Raw genomic sequence first — 18,712 nt, 5'->3', positions numbered from 1 at the left:
GTGTCATATACCTATGCTATGGCAAGATATGATCCAGTTCTTTGAAGCGTATCAACCAATTTTGATCACTAGGAGAGTCACTTGGCAGCTCCCTTATCATGGGTGGTATAAGTGCAACACTGATGGAGCATCAAAAGGAAACCATGGTCCTAGTTCACTTGGCTTTTGTGTGAGAGATGATGTACGAGATCTAGTGCATGCAAGGGCAGTGGATTTAGGAGTGACAACTAATGTAGTAGCTGAGGCAAAAGTAATTCTACAAGGCTTGGAGTACTGTGTGGAGCATGATCTACATACACTCATATTAGAGACCAGTTTTTGTGCTAAAGAAGGTTATTGAAGGGGAATGGGATCCATCTTGGGCTATAGTAATAGATGTGTAGAATATTAAGGAGTTAAGGGATCACTTAAATGTGATGTTTCAACATGTGTTCAGAGAGGGCAACCCAGTTTCTGATTTTTTAGCTAACATGGTTTTTTCCAATGGCAGGTACACTCACATTCAATTCATTTCATGATTTACCAGTTGAAGGAAAAACATTGATCAACGTAGATAAAGACAAATACCTAACCTTAGAGTTAGCGTTTCTAGGAGGAAAGACCGGATTGATGATCACAGTAGTTCACTTATTGCCTAATCTTGCCTCATTCTATTGTTTTGAAATTTTCGGGTTGTTGTTAGATTACCTCCCACTGGTATTAGCATGTTTCCATGCACATTCTGGGGGGGGGGAGTGGTGTAATATCAGTTGGAACTACTAAGGCAAGTATGTATCTCATACTAGTATAAGCTTACAAAGTGTTATACATTTGTCTTATAAGAGTTTGGAAAACTTGATATATGATGATACTTTTTACATAGTGGAAGATGATTGTAACAATTATTGGATAGTGCATTTCTACATTAGACAGTGTCATATCTCCAACTGATTCTCCTTATTTACTTATCATATTGTGTACTGTTTTATCATTTTCCAGTGGCGTTAGTGTATGATCACATCTATCCTAGAAATGAGAGGACAGTAGGCAATCTCTACTTGGGAAGTAGGCTGTTGGTTTTTGCCATTGATGCTGCATATGTTTGGTTTGATTATGGAGTTCAAAAGGGAAGAGTGCAAGCTGGGACATCACAGTGTTTCTTAGAATTATTGATTGCTTCAAAACAATGGTGTAATTGTTTGGAATCTACATTAGCCTTGTTCATTAGACTGTCGTTCAATGGAATGCATACCCTAGCGTCTGGTGAGAGCATTACAGGTGCTACTTGGTATTTATCCTTGGCTATTGGATTCATTTACACCATTTGGAATTGGCAGCATACATCATTCTTCTGTGTAATAGCTTGCTCATTAGTATTAGTTTTCCTATTCATAATACTAGCTAGTAGTATTTTTCATGTTTTATTTTGATTTGGATATCTTGTAAGCATGGGACCCAAGTTTTGGGATATATATATATATATTGTAAGGCCCCGTGAAAAAAAATCGCTAAGTAAACTAGGATTTCGTGGTGCCACGTAGGCTAATTATAATATTTTATTTGCTATTAACATGGTGGACATCAATTGGACTTGTTAAATAAGTGTACAAGTCTTGTGGTAAGTAATTTGGGGCCCAAGAAAAGGCCTAAGGCTAAGTCAAATTGGAAAACTTCATGATAAGCTAAGATTTCAAATGAGTTCGCACAAGTCCCCAATTTGAATGCGAATATCTAAATATATATAAGGTTTTATGTGATGAACAACCTATCATATCAAAGTTCTTCGAGTGTAGTTTCTAATGCTTCAAACCGTTCGTCATTTGGACATTCCTACACAAAGTTATGATAAAATTACCAAAGGCTGGAAAAATGTGATCCTGTGTCAGATATGTGATCGCAAAAACCATTATGCGGTCCGCATACTCGATTTGCGATCACAAATCCGGTCGCAAACTGGACCAATGTAGCCCAGTTTTGGACACCGAGTTTTGTGACACGTTTGCGGCCAGCTTACCCGTTCTGCGGTCCATTATGCGATTGCAGACCCGTCTTTGGAGGGTTAATTTTCCTATTTTTATAACACGACCCCATTTTAATATATAGGCTTTGGGTTTCATTTTGGGGTCATTTTCTTACTGATTTTAGAGAGAGATGAGATCATATATAGAGAGAAAAGAGAGGCCTAGCTTCATAATCATCCAAATCTTTATCAAGTCTTCAAGAATCAAAAAACCCAATCACATGTTCTTTATCTAAGAGGTAAGTTTCTATAGATTAGACTTTAATTTCGAGTTTGGGGTATAAGATGGGTTATTGAGGTATGATTCTTGGGTGTATTAGTATTATGTATACATGCATGCACAAATTAGGTTTATGGGAAGATTATTGGACATAAATAAGTAAAGATTGGGTTGGGGAATGAAGTAAACCTTGTAAAAGAGATTCGAAATCAAGATGCTCAACTAGTATTTGATAAAATGCTCAAATGAGCTGAAACTATGAATACCTTCCTAATTTGTGTTCAATTTTGTTATGTCTCAAAGTAGATTGGGATTGCTAGAATTTCAAGAATGTTGTAGTAACTTAAGGAAAGCTTAAACAAGGTATGTATGGCTAAAACCCCGTCTTTTAAAAATTGAGCTCTATTGATGCTTGTGTAAATGTGGTAAGACTGAACTTTGGATTATCGCTTTGATTGATACTTTACATAAATTGGTGTTGTGACCCTATATTTGTGAAAGATGCATTCCAATATGATCAATGCTCTATTCTTGATAACATAAAAAAGGTGCAAGGAATAGGAATCATGTATTGAAATTCTAAGACCTTAAATTGAGGTTGGAGTTGCATATATTATGCCAAACTATGTGAAACCCTCTATGCATAGAGATGTTTGAAGTAATCAAATAAATTTGGGAAATAGAGTGTGGTCAATGTGCCAAGAACTTGAATTATAATTATACCTGGTAATACCTATGACATGAGAAAATATGAAACAAATTATGAAATGAGCCTCGACTTTGCTTTCTATAAATGACTTCAATAATAAAGTGCCCTAAAGGCTTTATACACAATTTATGCCATAAGTGGTTGTTCGAGATAATGTCTTGCCTTATGAGTACATCCAATGTGATCCGAGTTGTTACATACTTCGATGTTGAAATTGTATATTGTCATGATTGGAAAAGAGTAATTCAAGAACAATTGGTGAAATTGCTTGCTTATGCCTTTGATGTGTGTTTTTATTGTGGTTTGGTGTATCCCCTCCTTTTTGAAGAATCTGTTGTGTTTAATGTTCCATTGTAAATAAACTTGACGTGTATGATTTCTGAAATATTGTATATGTCCATGGTTCATGATTCCTCTCATGTGTACTTGAATTCTTGAATTGAATGGCTTGTTGTTGAAATTGATATTGATGTGAAATATGTGGAAATAATGTGAAATGTGGGAAAAAAGAGATATAGTTATGAAATGTGGCCTAGTGCCAAGTATGATGTAATAATTGTGGACCCAAGTGCCTATGAATTGATATATGTGAAATAAATATTGAAATGAGATGATTGATGAGAAGGGAACAATGCCTTGGCAAGGCGGCCTAGCCGATTGGGCCGTGATCGGACTCCGCTCAAGATAGCGATGGTATTGTGAATGAATTCAGGAAAAAAGGAAAATGAGATTGTAATTGAGGTATATGTCTCAAATGAGGCAACCTAGCCGATCGGGTCGTGATCGGACTCCGCTCAAGAAAGCGGTGGTATTATGAATGATAATGAACAATATCAAGTGCCCCAACCTAAAGCTATGGGAATTATGTGAAGGTCATATGATTCTTCGATTTGATGATGTGGTGATTGTTAAAGATTTTGATTGACCTTTATGATTTATTTATTTTTGTTTGATAATTCTTTCTAATGAGAATGTGTTTATGATTTCTTGCTCTTGTATGATAGTTCTTTCTAACTAGATGGTGTTTCATTATACATACTAGTGCTATTCGATGACACTAACATCCCTTTTGTCGGGGGCGCTATATCTTTAAATAGATGTAGGTGGTTCCATAGCAGGCAGTGTTGGTCGCAGCTAGTGACGCGTCTTCCTTTTAACTGATTTGATGAGCCCCACTTCATTTCGAGGTCTTGTACCGTTGTTTATCATGTACTTTGTATTTAGAGGTATAGCCGGAGCCTTGTTGCCGACATTTCCATATTATTCTTCAGTTATATTTAGAGGCTTCGTAAACAGGTTGTGGGTGGTGTTTGGTATTGGGAATTAAAGTAGAAATATTGATATTTGGCAAGGATTTATAAAACTTGTAATATTTTAATAATTATGATTTAAGTTGCTAATGGAAATAAAATGGAAGTTGTTAATGAAATACTTACTAAATGTGGTTAATGGAGTCCATCTCCTATTTAATCATCAGTTGCTTTGGGTAGAATGGAACCTAACAGGCTTGCTCAGTCGGGCTTACTCGGTTGAGCGCTGGTCGCGCTCCTCGGATTTTGGGGCATGGAAAACTTGGTAGCAGAGCCTAAGGTTTTAAAATGTCCTATGATGTCTCGGAGCCATGTGTCATACAGTCCTTCTTATCGGTGTGTTGTCGACCACATCTATAAGTTGGATGTTATTTGGACATTCCGGAATTTCACCCTTTTTTGATACTCCAGATCGTGCGATATAGCTCAAAATAGGGAGTTGATTTCTTCTCTAAGTCGTATTGTCAAGATTGGTAATCTTGATACCATAATCTGCGAATTCGAAGCATATAATGAGGGAATGCCCCCACCATTGAATATGAGGGATATTACCCAAGCGTTTGTTAGGAGAATGTATCAAACTATGGATGGATTGGTAGAACTTGTTGCTAAGGGGAGTACCCTTGTTCCTATTAATGTCTCTGCACCACCAGATCATGTAGTATATCAGTATGTTACCTAGGTATGTTAAGGATGTGGAGTCGAGAGGTATCGATTAAGCTATATGCCCTATGAACCTAAAGTTATTAAGTGAGTCAAATTAAAAATTTCTACTCGTTGTATATGTGTATCCATATTGAAGAATTCTCATAAACATGGTCTTAACAAGGTGTTGAATAACAAAACATTTCATGCATCGACTCTTTGAACGAGATGCATTATTCGTGAATCCACTCTATTACAAATCCTCTTATTTACATTCTTGTGGAATTAAGTTCTATAATTGTGTCCTGATGAATCTCTTACAGAATATTTTATTGAAATGGACAATATCTACCTACTTGTGCCTATGCATGCACTGTCATAAAGTTTACCTATGTGCTGTCGAGTTCCATGCAAAGCATCCCAACATTGCGATCCTTCTCTAGTCACTCTTTTACTCAGTTGTGTATATGGCTTATATGGTTTGAACAGTCAATCTACTCTCTTGCGAATATCATCATGAAAGCTTCTCATTGTCTAGTAACATAAGAGCATACCTTAACACCTCACATGAGTGCATGTCAATCGAAATGGTCACTGTGTGCATAAAGTCTCTCTGAAAATTAAGATCCTCACATCCCCGTCATAGGAAGATCTTGTGTCGCCATAACTTTCGTGTCCACTTGGGACATCTCGCAGTAAGTAGCTCACTTGGTCCTAGTATTATGGTTGCTCGTGACATGGTTGTATATTGCAGTTGGGAGTTAATATAGCAGAAGCATGTCCAGCTTATAACAAATGTTTATTTTCTCTTTACTCCTCCACAATATGTGTTAATTGTATTCCTTAGTTAGTGAATCCATTGTTCTAGTTCCCAACACTTGTTCGATAACCATGAGAGAACATGCCCTTCTATGTGTCACTATGACACTTCCTTTCTCAAGTCAAAATCCATGGAGAATTCATCATGAACATCTGCAAACCTTCCATGATTATTCTGCACGGTCTCATTGAGTTTGGTTGTCTTTACACCCTCGACTTCTAGAATCATTAACTATGTTATTGTCATGTGCGGGGAGTTTTGCTACCCCTGGTACTCCACCTTTCTGGGTGGGTAGGAGTGTTATTTGTCTTTCTCCCCGGAGCATCATGTTAACCATTAGAACTCCTCTAACCAATACATGATTTCATCCCAATATTAAGATGTCATAGCTGTGTGGTTTCGCTCGTGAAAGGTTGAGATTAGATGCCTTCAGGTTTTTGCACATATCATGAGCATATTGATTTGGAAGACAAGTTATTGTATATTTACTTCTCTCATATAGGATCAATTATCAGGAAGGGTTAAGCTGTTTGAAGTATGATAATCTCATAAGTGTTCAACTTCTTTTCATCATCATGGGCTTGTGGCATAGATTCCTTGTGTTATTTAACGTTAAGAGTGTAATTCAACTTCATGTGTTTTTAAACCCATATCGCATTCAAGGTGCCAGAATATTCTCATTCTTGATAACTGGATTTTCCCTACACTCCAGGAGGCAACTGGGTCACATACTTGAATATTCCTGTTTAATGATTCCTATTGCCAATGTACGAGTTACCCCTATGCCTTAATTGTCTAATAGTTGATGTCGTCACAATGATTAACCATATCAGCATCATTAATAGAAACCCTCCTATCTATTAGCATGTAACCTCATGAAATACTCTGCCCAGCGCATAAATAGATTCCTGAATAATTCCAGCCCAATCTTGAACTCCGTTGCTCTTTACTATATTAGATCTATTTGGTATTGAAGGTTCAAACGTGTCAAAGTCACCCAGTGATCACATACATTCAGTAGGTAACTTTATGGTCAATTTATTATAGCACTTCTTAGAGTAATCGTGAAGGTCACCACGAGTTCTGTTTGGATGATCGCGTGGAGTTTTAGAATTCAGGAGGGTGAACCGGTTATTCTTAAAAAAAATCCCCCTGTAAATATTATGTGAATTGATGATGAAGGGTACGTAAGCGCATTTCCCATTAATTCGCACTAGGAGTGTAATGTTTCCCCATAGTCGTTCCTCATGAATCTGTGTCTTCATATGTCTATGTCTAAGAAGGTAGGTGGAGATCATTTGTGTATCATCCTAGTGTAAACTATTGAGCGTGAAGTTAATGGATAGTTAGCTTATGCGAGGTATCTAGTTTTCATCCTTGTTAGATAAATTTGAAGGTTGGGATTGTTTTCGCGAATGTGTTGTGGTAAAACAGGTAAGTCGAGGAGGCCACATTGAAGGCCGAGAGCATTGTGGAAATAAGGTATTTCTCTTGATTATATAGCAATTGGTTTTGATTTGAAAAGTACCTTCTAGGTATTATGATTTAAAAATGTGCAGACCATGCCTAGGTATCATCGTGATAATGTGGTGCTTGTAATGCTGAGGTTCTTGTTATTGATATATAAATTATAGTACTTTGTCGAGTTGTGGATGTGTTTTTAGGATGGTTTTAGTGGTTCTCTGACAGGTGGATAAGCCTAGTTACAAAGGAGACTCTATCGAAATTTCTGAAAAATTTAGGAGTTAGTCAAAATTTAGGTACTTGAGGTAGGTTATAAAGAGATTTATTATGTTAAGCATTTAATTTGGACTCTACTCCTCATTCGAGGACGAATGATCCTAAGGGGGGGAGAATATAAGGCCCCGGAAAAAAAATCGCTAAGTAAACTAGGATTTCGTGGTGCCAAGTAGGCTAATTATAATATTTTATGAGCTATTAACATGGTGGACATCAATTTGACTTTGTAAATAAGTGTACAAGTCTTGTGGTAAGTAATTTGGGGCCCAAGAAAAGGCCTAAGGCTAAGTCAAATTGGAAAACTTCATGATAAGCTAAGATTTCAAATGAGTTCGCACAAGTTCCCACTTTGAACGAGCATATCTAAATATAAATAGGTTTTATGTAATTAATAACCTATCATATGAAAGGTCTTCGAGTCTAGTTTCTAACGCTTTAAATCGTTCGTCATTTAGACATTCCTACACAAAGTTACGATCAAATTACCAAAGCCTGGAAAAATGTGATCCTGTGTCAGATATGCGATCGCAAAAACCATTATGCGGTCCGCATACTCGATTTGCAATCGCAAATCTGGTCGCAAACTAGACCAGTGTAGCCCAATTTTGGACACCGAGTTTTGTGACACGTTTGCGCCAGCATACCCGTTCTGCGTCCATTATGAGATCGCAGACCCGACTTCGGAGGGTTAATCTTCCTATTTTTATAACCCGACCCCATTTCAATATATAGGCTTTGGGGTTTATTTTGGGGTCATTTTCTTACTTATTTTAGAGAGAGATGAGAGAATATAGAGAGAGAAAGGAGAGGCCTAGCTTAATAATAATCCAAATCTTTCTCAAGTCTTCAAGAATCAAAGAACCCAATCACATGTTCTTCATCTAAGAGGTAAGTTTCTATACATTAGACTTTAATATCGAGTTTGGGTTATAAGATGGGTTATTGAGGTATGATTATTCGGTGTATTTGTATTATGTATACATGCATGTACAAATTAGGTTTATGGGAAGATTATTGAACATAAATAAGTAAAGATTGGGTTAGGGAATGAAGGAAACCTTGTAAAAGATATTGGAAATCAAGATGCTCAACTAGTATTTGATAAAATGCTCAAATGAGCTGAAAACATTAAAACCTTCCTAATTTGTATTCAATTTTGTTATGTCTCAAAGTAGATTGGGATTGCTAGAATTTCCAAAACGTTGTAGTAACTTAAGGAAATCTTAAACAAGATATGTATGGCTAAAACCCCGTCTTTTAGAAATTGAGCTCTATTGATGCTTGTGTAAATGTGGTAAGACTGAACTTTGGATTCTTGCTTTGATTGATACTTTACATGAACTGGTGTTGTGACCCTATATTTGTTAAAGATGCATTCCAATATGATCAATGCTCTATTCTTGATAACTTAAAAAGGGTGCAAGGAATAGGAATCATGTATTGAAATTCTAAGACCTTAAATTGAGGTTGGAGTTGCATATATTATGCCAAACTATGTGAAACCCTCTGTGCATAGAGATGTTTGAAGTAATCAAATAAATTTGGGAAATAGAGTGTGGCAAATGTGCCGAGAACTTGAATTATAATTGTACATGGTAATGCCTATTACATGAGAAAATATGAAATAAATTATGAAATGAGCCTCGACTTTGCTTTCAATAAATGACTTCAATAATAAAGTGCCCTTAAGGCTTTATACACAATTTATGCCATAAGTGGTTGTTCGAGATAATGTCTTGCCTTATGAGTACATCCAATGTGATCTGAGTTGTTACATACTTCGATGTTAAAATTGTATATTGTCATGATTGGAAAAGAGTAATTCAAGAGCAATTGGTGTAATTGCTTGCTTATGCCTTTGATGTGTGTTTTTATTGTGGTTTGGTGTATCCCCTCCTTTTTGGAAGAATTCGTTGTGTTAAAAGTTCCATCATTAATAAATTTGAGGTGTATGATTTCTGAAATATTGTATATGCCCATTGTTCATGATTCCTCTCATGTGTACTTGACATCTTGAATTGAATGGCTTGTTGTTGAAATTGATATTGATGTGAAATATATGGAAATGATGTAAAATGTGGGAAAGAAGAGATTGAGTTACGAAATGTGGCCTAGTGCCAAGTATGATGTGATAATTGTGGCCCCAAGTGCCTATGAATTGATATATGTAAAATAAAGATTGAAATGAGATGATTGATGAGAAGGGAACAACGCCTTGGCAAGGCGGCCTAGCCGATCGAGCCGAGATCGGACTCCGCTCAAGATAGTGGTGGTATTGTGAATGAATTCCGGGAAAAACGGAAAATGAGATTGTGATTGATCTATATATCTCAAATGAGGCAACCTAGCCGATCGGGTCGTGATCAAACTCCACTCAAGAAAGCGGTGGTATTATGAATGATGATGAATAATATCAAGTGCCCCAACCTAAAGCTATGGGAATTATGTGAAGGTCATATGATTCTTCGATTTGATGATGTGGTGATTGTTAAAGCTTTTGATCGACCTTTATGATTTCTTTATTCTTGTTTGATAGTTCTTTCTAACGAGAATGTGTTTATGATTTCTTTGTTCCTGTATTATAGTTCTTTCTATCTAGATGGTGCTTAGTTATACATACTAGTGCTATTCGATGGCACTAACGTCCCTTTTGCCGGGGGCACTATATCTTTAAATGGATGTAAGTGGTTCCATAGTAGGCAGTGTTGGTCGCAGCTAGTGACACATCTTACTTCAGCTGATTTGATGAGCCCCACTTCATTTCGGGGTCCTGTACCATTGTTTATCATGTACTTTGTATTTAGAGGTATAGCCGGAGCCTTGTTGCCGGCATTTCTATCTTATTCTTCAGTTATATTTAGAGACTCCGTAGATAGGTTGTGGGTGGTGTTTGGTATTGGGAATTAAAGTAGAAATATTGATGTTTGGCAAGGATTTATAAAACTTGTAATATGTTGATAATTATGATTTAAGTTGCTTATGGAAATGAAATGGAAGTTGTTAATGAAATACTTACTAAATCTGGTTAATGGAGTCCATCTACTATTTAATCATCAGTTGCTTTGGGTAGAATGGAACCTAACAGGCTTGCTCAGTCGGGCTTACTCGGTTGAGCGCTGGTCGCGCTCCTCGGATTTTGGGGCATGGAAAACTTGGTAGCAGAGCCTAAGGTTTTAAAGTGTCCTATGATGTCTCGGAGCCATGTGTCGTACAGTCCTTCTTATCGGTGTGTTGTCGACCACATCTATAAGTTGGATGCTATTTGGACATTCCGGAATTTCACCCTTTTTTGATACTCCAGATCGTGCGATATAGCTCAAAATAGGGAGTTGATTTTTTCTCTAAGTCGTATTGTCAAGATTGGTAATCTTGATACCATAATCTGCGAATTCGAAGCATATAATGAGGGAATGCCCCCACCATTGAATATGAGGGATATTACCCAAGCGTTTGTTAGGAGAATGTATCAAACTATGGATGGATTGGTAGAACTTGTTGCTAAGGGGAGTACCCTTGTTCCTATTAATGTCTCTGCACCACCAGATCATGTAGTATATCAGTATGTTACCTAGGTATGTTAAGGATGTGGAGTCGAGAGGTATCGATTAAGCTATATGCCCTATGAACCTAAAGTTATTAAGTGAGTCAAATTAAAAATTTCTACTCGTTGTATATGTGTATCCATATTGAAGAATTCTCATAAACATGGTCTTAACAAGGTGTTGAATAACAAAACATTTCATGCATCGACTCTTTGAACGAGATGCATTATTCGTGAATCCACTCTATTACAAATCCTCTTATTTACATTCTTGTAGAATTAAGTTCTATAATTGTGTCCTGATGAATCTCTTACAGAATATTTTATTGAAATGGACAATATCTACCTACTTGTGCCTATGCATGCACTGTCATAAAGTTTACCTATGTGCTGTCGAGTTCCATGCAAAGCATCCCAGCATTGCGATCCTTCTCGAGTCACTCTTTTACTCAGTTGTGTATATGGCTTATATGGTTTGAACAGTCAATCTACTCTCTTGCGAATATCATCATGAAAGCTTCTCATTGTCTAGTAACATAATAGCATACCTTAACACCTCACATGAGTGCATGTCAATCGAAATGGTCACTGTGTGCATAAAGTCTCTCTGAAAATTAAGATCCTCACATCCCCGTCATAGGAAGATCTTGTGTCGCCATAACTTTCGTGTCCACTTGGGACATCTCGCAGTAAGTAGCTCACTTGGTCCTAGTATTATGGTTGCTCGTGACATGGTCGTATATTGCAGTTGGGAGTTAATATAGCAGAAGCATGTCCAGCTTATAACAAATGTTTATTTTCTCTTTATACCTCCACAATATGTGTTAATTGTATTCCTTAGTTAGTGAATCCATTGTTCTAGTTCCCAACACTTGTTCGATAACCATGAGAGAACATGCCCTTCTATGTGTCACTATGACACTTCCTTTCTCAAGTCAAAATCCATGGAGAATTCATCATGAACATCTGCAAACCTTCCATGATTATTCTGCACGGTCTCATTGAGTTTGGTTGTCTTTACACCCTCGACTTCTAGAATCATTAACTATGTTATTGTCATGTGCGGGGAGTTTTGCTACCCCTGGTACTCCACCTTTCTGGGTGGGTAGGAGTGTTATTTGTCTTTCTCCCCGGAGCATCATGTTAACCATTAGAACTCCTCTAACCAATACATGATTTCATCCCAATATTAAGATGTCATAGCTGTGTGGTTTCGCTCGTGAAAGGTTGAGATTAGATGCCTTCAGGTTTTTGCACATATCATGAGCATATTGATTTGGAAGACAAGTTATTGTATATTTACTTCTCTCATATAGGATCAATTATCAGGAAGGGTTAAGCTGTTTGAAGTATGATAATCTCATAAGTGTTCAACTTCTTTTCATCATCATGGGCTTGTGGCATAGATTCCTTGTGTTATTTAACGTTAAGAGTGTAATTCAACTTCATGTGTTTTTAAACCCATATCGCATTCAAGGTGCCAGAATATTCTCATTCTTGATAACTGGATTTTCCCTACACTCCAGGAGGCAACTGGGTCACATACTTGAATATTCCTGTTTAATGATTCCTATTGCCAATGTACGAGTTACCCCTATGCCTTAATTGTCTAATAGTTGATGTCGTCACAATGATTAACCATATCAGCATCATTAATAGAAACCCTCCTATCTATTAGCATGTAACCTCATGAAATACTCTGCCCAGCGCATAAATAGATTCCTGAATAATTCCAGCCCAATCTTGAACTCCGTTGCTCTTTACTATATTAGATCTATTTGGTATTGAAGGTTCAAACGTGTCAAAGTCACCCAGTGATCACATACATTCAGTAGGTAACTTTATGGTCAATTTATTATAGCACTTCTTAGAGTAATCGTGAAGGTCACCACGAGTTCTGTTTGGATGATCGCGTGGAGTTTTATTATTCAGGATGGTGAACCGGTTATTCTTAAAAAAAATCCCCCTGTAAATATTATGTGAATTGATGATGAAGGGTACGTAAGCGCATTTCCCATTAATTCGCACTAGGAGTGTAATGTTTCCCCATAGTCGTTCCTCATGAATCTGTGTCTTTATATGTCTATGTCTAAGAAGGTAGGTGGAGATCATTTGTGTATCATCCTAGTGTAAACTATTGAGCGTGAAGTTAATGGATAGTTAGCTTATGCGAGGTATCTAGTTTTCATCCTTGTTAGATAAATTTGAAGGTTGGGATTGTTTTCGCGAATGTGTTGTGGTAAAACAGGTAAGTCGAGGAGGCCACATTGAAGGCCGAGAGCATTGTGGAAATAAGGTATTTCTCTTGATTATATAGCAGTTGGTTTTGATTTGAAAAGTACCTTCTAGGTATTATGATTTAAAAATGTGCAGACCATGCCTAGGTATCATCGTGATAATGTGGTGCTTGTAATGCTGAGGTTCTTGTTATTGATATATACATTATAGTACTTTGTCGAGTTGTGGATGTGTTTTTAGGATGGTTTTAGTGTTTCTCTGACAGGTGGATAAGCCTAGTTACAAAGGAGACTCTATCGAAATTTCTTAAAAATTTAGGAGTTAGTCAAAATTTAGGTACTTGAGGTAGGTTATAAAGAGATTTATTATGTTAAGCATTTAATTTGGACTCTACTCCTCATTCGAGGACGAATGATCCTAAGGGGGGGGGAGAATATAAGGCCCCGGAAAAAAAATCGCTAAGTAAACTAGGATTTCGTGGTGCCAAGTAGGCTAATTATAATATTTTATGAGCTATTAACATGGTGGACATCAATTTGACTTTGTAAATAAGTGTACAAGTCTTGTGGTAAGTAATTTGGGGCCCAAGAAAAGGCCTAAGGCTAAGTCAAATTGGAAAACTTCATGATAAGCTAAGATTTCAAATGAGTTCGCACAAGTCCCCACTTTGAACGAGCATATCTAAATATAAATAGGTTTTATGTAATTAATAACCTATCATATGAAAGGTCTTCGAGTCTAGTTTCCAACGCTTTAAATCGTTCGTCATTTAGACATTCCTACACAAAGTTACGATCAAATTACCAAAGCCTGGAAAAATGTGATCCTGTGTCAGATATGCGATCGCAAAAACCATTATGCGGACGGTCCGCATACTCGATTTGCAATCGCAAATCTGGTCGCAAACTAGACCAGTGTAGCCCAATTTTGGACACCGAGTTTTGTGACACGTTTGCGCCAGCATACCCGTTCTGCGTCCATTATGAGATTGCAGACCCGACTTCGGAGGGTTAATCTTCCTATTTTTATAACCCGACCCCATTTCAATATATAGGCTTTGGGGTTTATTTTGGGGTCATTTTCTTACTTATTTTAGAGAGAGATGAGAGAATATAGAGAGAGAAAGGAGAGGCCTAGCTTAATAATAATCCAAATCTTTCTCAAGTCTTCAAGAATCAAAGAACCCAATCACATGTTCTTCATCTAAGAGGTAAGTTTCTATACATTAGACTTTAATATCGAGTTTGGGTTATAAGATGGGTTATTGAGGTATGATTATTCGGTGTATTTGTATTATGTATACATGCATGTACAAATTAGGTTTATGGGAAGATTATTGAACATAAATAAGTAAAGATTGGGTTAGGGAATGAAGGAAACCTTGTAAAAGATATTGGAAATCAAGATGCTCAACTAGTATTTGATAAAATGCTCAAATGAGCTGAAACCATGAATACCTTCCTAATTTGTATTCAATTTTGTTATGTCTCAAAGTAGATTGGGATTGCTAGAATTTCCAAAACGTTGTAGTAACTTAAGGAAAGCTTAAACAAGATATGTATGGCTAAAACCCTGTCTTTTAGAAATTGAGCTCTATTGATGCTTGTGTAAATGTGGTAAGACTGAACTTTGGATTCTTGCTTTGATTGATACTTTACATGAACTGGTGTTGTGACCCTATATTTGTGAAAGATGCATTCCAATATGATCAATGCTCTATTCTTGATAACTTAAAAAGGGTGCAAGGAATAGGAATCATGTATTGAAATTCTAAGACCTTAAATTGAGGTTGGAGTTGCATATATTATGCCAAACTATGTGAAACCCTCTGTGCATAGAGATGTTTGAAGTAATCAAATAAATTTGGGAAATAGAGTGTGGCAAATGTGCCGAGAACTTGAATTATAATTGTACATGGTAATGCCTATTACATGAGAAAATATGAAATAAATTATGAAATGAGCCTCGACTTTGCTTTCAATAAATCACTTCAATAATAAAGTGCCCTTAAGGCTTTATACACAATTTATGCCATAAGTGGTTGTTCGAGATAATGTCTTGCCTTATGAGTACATCCAATGTGATCTGAGTTGTTACATACTTCGATGTTAAAATTGTATATTGTCATGATTGGAAAAGAGTAATTCAAGAGCAATTGGTGTAATTGCTTGCTTATGCCTTTAATGTGTGTTTTTATTGTGGTTTGGTGTATCCCCTCCTTTTTGGAAGAATTCGTTGTGTTAAAAGTTCCATCATTAATAAATTTGAGGTGTATGATTTCTCAAATATTGTATATGCCCATTGTTCATGATTCCTCTCATGTGTACTTGACATCTTGAATTGAATGGCTTGTTGTTGAAATTGATATTGATGTGAAATATATGGAAATGATGTAAAATGTGGGAAAGAAGAGATTGAGTTACGAAATGTGGCCTAGTGCCAAGTATGATGTGATAATTGTGGCCCCAAGTGCCTATGAATTGATATATGTAAAATAAAGATTGAAATGAGATGATTGATGAGAAGGGAACAACGCCCTGGCAAGGCGGCCTAGCCGATCGAGCCGAGATCGGACTCCGCTCAAGATAGTGGTGGTATTGTGAATGAATTCCGGGAAAAAAGGAAAATGAGATTGTGATTGAGCTATATATCTCAAATGAGGCAACCTAGCCGATCGGGTCGTGATCAAACTCCACTCAAGAAAGCGGTGGTATTATGAATGATGATGAATAATATCAAGTGCCCCAACCTAAAGCTATGGGAATTATGTGAAGGTCATATGATTCTTCGATTTGATGATGTGGTGATTGTTAAAGCTTTTGATCGACCTTTATGATTTCTTTATTCTTGTTTGATAGTTCTTTCTAATGAGAATGTGTTTATGATTTATTTGTTCCTGTATTATAGTTCTTTCTATCTAGATGGTGCTTAGTTATACATACTAGTGCTATTCGATGGCACTAACGTCCCTTTTGCCGGGGGCACTATATCTTTAAATGGATGTAAGTGGTTCCATAGTAGGCAGTGTTGGTCGCAGCTAGTGACACATCTTACTTCAGCTGATTTGATGAGCCCCACTTCATTTCGGGGTCCTGTACCATTGTTTATCATGTACTTTGTATTTAGAGGTATAGCCGGAGCCTTGTTGCCGGCATTTCTATCTTATTCTTCAGTTATATTTAGAGACTCCGTAGATAGGTTGTGGGTGGTGTTTGGTATTGGGAATTAAAGTAGAAATATTGATGTTTGGCAAGGATTTATAAAACTTGTAATATGTTGATAATTATGATTTAAGTTGCTTATGGAAATGAAATGGAAGTTGTTAATGAAATACTTACTAAATCTGGTTAATGGAGTCCATCTACTATTTAATCATCAATTGCTTTGGGTAGAATGGAACCTAACAGGCTTGCTCAGTCGGGCTTACTCGGTTGAGCGCTGGTCGCGCTCCTCGGATTTTGGGGCATGGAAAACTTGGTAGCAGAGCCTAAGGTTTTAAAGTGTCCTATGATGTCTCGGAGCCATGTGTCGTACAGTCCTTCTTATCGGTGTGTTGTCGACCACATCTATAAGTTGGATGCTATTTGGACATTCCGGAATTTCACCCTTTTTTGATACTCCAGATCGTGCGATATAGCTCAAAATAGGGAGTTGATTTTTTCTCTAAGTCGTATTGTCAAGATTGGTAATCTTGATACCATAATCTGCGAATTCGAAGCATATAATGAGGGAATGCCCCCACCATTGAATATGAGGGATATTACCCAAGCGTTTGTTAGGAGAATGTATCAAACTATGGATGGATTGGTAGAACTTGTTGCTAAGGGGAGTACCCTTGTTCCTATTAATGTCTCTGCACCACCAGATCATGTAGTATATCAGTATGTTACCTAGGTATGTTAAGGATGTGGAGTCGAGAGGTATCGATTAAGCTATATGCCCTATGAACCTAAAGTTATTAAGTGAGTCAAATTAAAAATTTCTACTCGTTGTATATGTGTATCCATATTGAAGAATTCTCATAAACATGGTCTTAACAAGGTGTTGAATAACAAAACATTTCATGCATCGACTCTTTGAACGAGATGCATTATTCGTGAATCCACTCTATTACAAATCCTCTTATTTACATTCTTGTAGAATTAAGTTCTATAATTGTGTCCTGATGAATCTCTTACAGAATATTTTATTGAAATGGACAATATCTACCTACTTGTGCCTATGCATGCACTGTCATAAAGTTTACCTATGTGCTGTCGAGTTCCATGCAAAGCATCCCAGCATTGCGATCCTTCTCGAGTCACTCTTTTACTCAGTTGTGTATATGGCTTATATGGTTTGAACAGTCAATCTACTCTCTTGCGAATATCATCATGAAAGCTTCTCATTGTCTAGTAACATAAGAGCATACCTTAACACCTCACATGAGTGCATGTCAATCGAAATGGTCACTGTGTGCATAAAGTCTCTCTGAAAATTAAGATCCTCACATCCCCGTCATAGGAAGATCTTTTGTCGCCATAACTTTCGTGTCCACTTGGGACATCTCGCAGTAAGTAGCTCACTTGGTCCTAGTATTATGGATGCTCGTGACATGGTCGTATATTGCAGTTGGGAGTTAATATAGCAGAAGCATGTCCAGCTTATAACAAATGTTTATTTTCTCTTTACACCTCCACAATATGTGTTAATTGTATTCCTTAGTTAGTGAATCCATTGTTCTAGTTCCCAACACTTGTTCGATAACCATGAGAGAACATGCCCTTCTATGTGTCACTATGACACTTCCTTTCTCAAGTCAAAATCCATGGAGAATTCATCATGAACATCTGCAAACCTTCCATGATTATTCTGCAAGGTCTCATTGAGTTTGGTTGTCTTTACACCCTCGACTTCTAGAATCATTAACTATGTTATTGTCATGTGCGGGGAGTTTTGCTACCCCTGGTACTCCACCTTTCTGGGTGGGTAGGAGTGTTATTTGTCTTTCTCCCCGGAGCATCATGTTAACCATTAGAACTCCTCTAACCAATACATGATTTCATCCCAATATTAAGATGTCATAGCTGTGTGGTTTCGCTCGTGAAAGGTTGAGATTAGATGCCTTCAGGTTTTTGCACATATCATGAGCATATTGATTTGGAAGACAAGTTATTGTATATTTACTTCTCTCATATAGGATCAATTATCAGGAAGGGTTAAGCTGTTTGAAGTATGATAATCTCATAAGTGTTCAACTTCTTTTCATCATCATGGGCTTGTGGCATAGATTCCTTGTATTATTTAACGTTAAGAGTGTAATTCAACTTCATGTGTTTTTAAACCCATATCGCATTCAAGGTGCCAGAATATTCTCATTCTTGATAACTGGATTTTCCCTACACTCCAGGAGGCAACTGGGTCACATACTTGAATATTCCTGTTTAATGATTCCTATTGCCAATGTACGAGTTACCCCTATGCCTTAATTGTCTAATAGTTGATGTCGTC

Source organism: Nicotiana sylvestris, chromosome 2, assembly GCF_000393655.2.
Source record: "Nicotiana sylvestris chromosome 2, ASM39365v2, whole genome shotgun sequence".
NCBI classification, from domain to species: Eukaryota; Viridiplantae; Streptophyta; class Magnoliopsida; order Solanales; family Solanaceae; genus Nicotiana; species Nicotiana sylvestris.
This window is presented reverse-complemented; position numbering follows the sequence as displayed.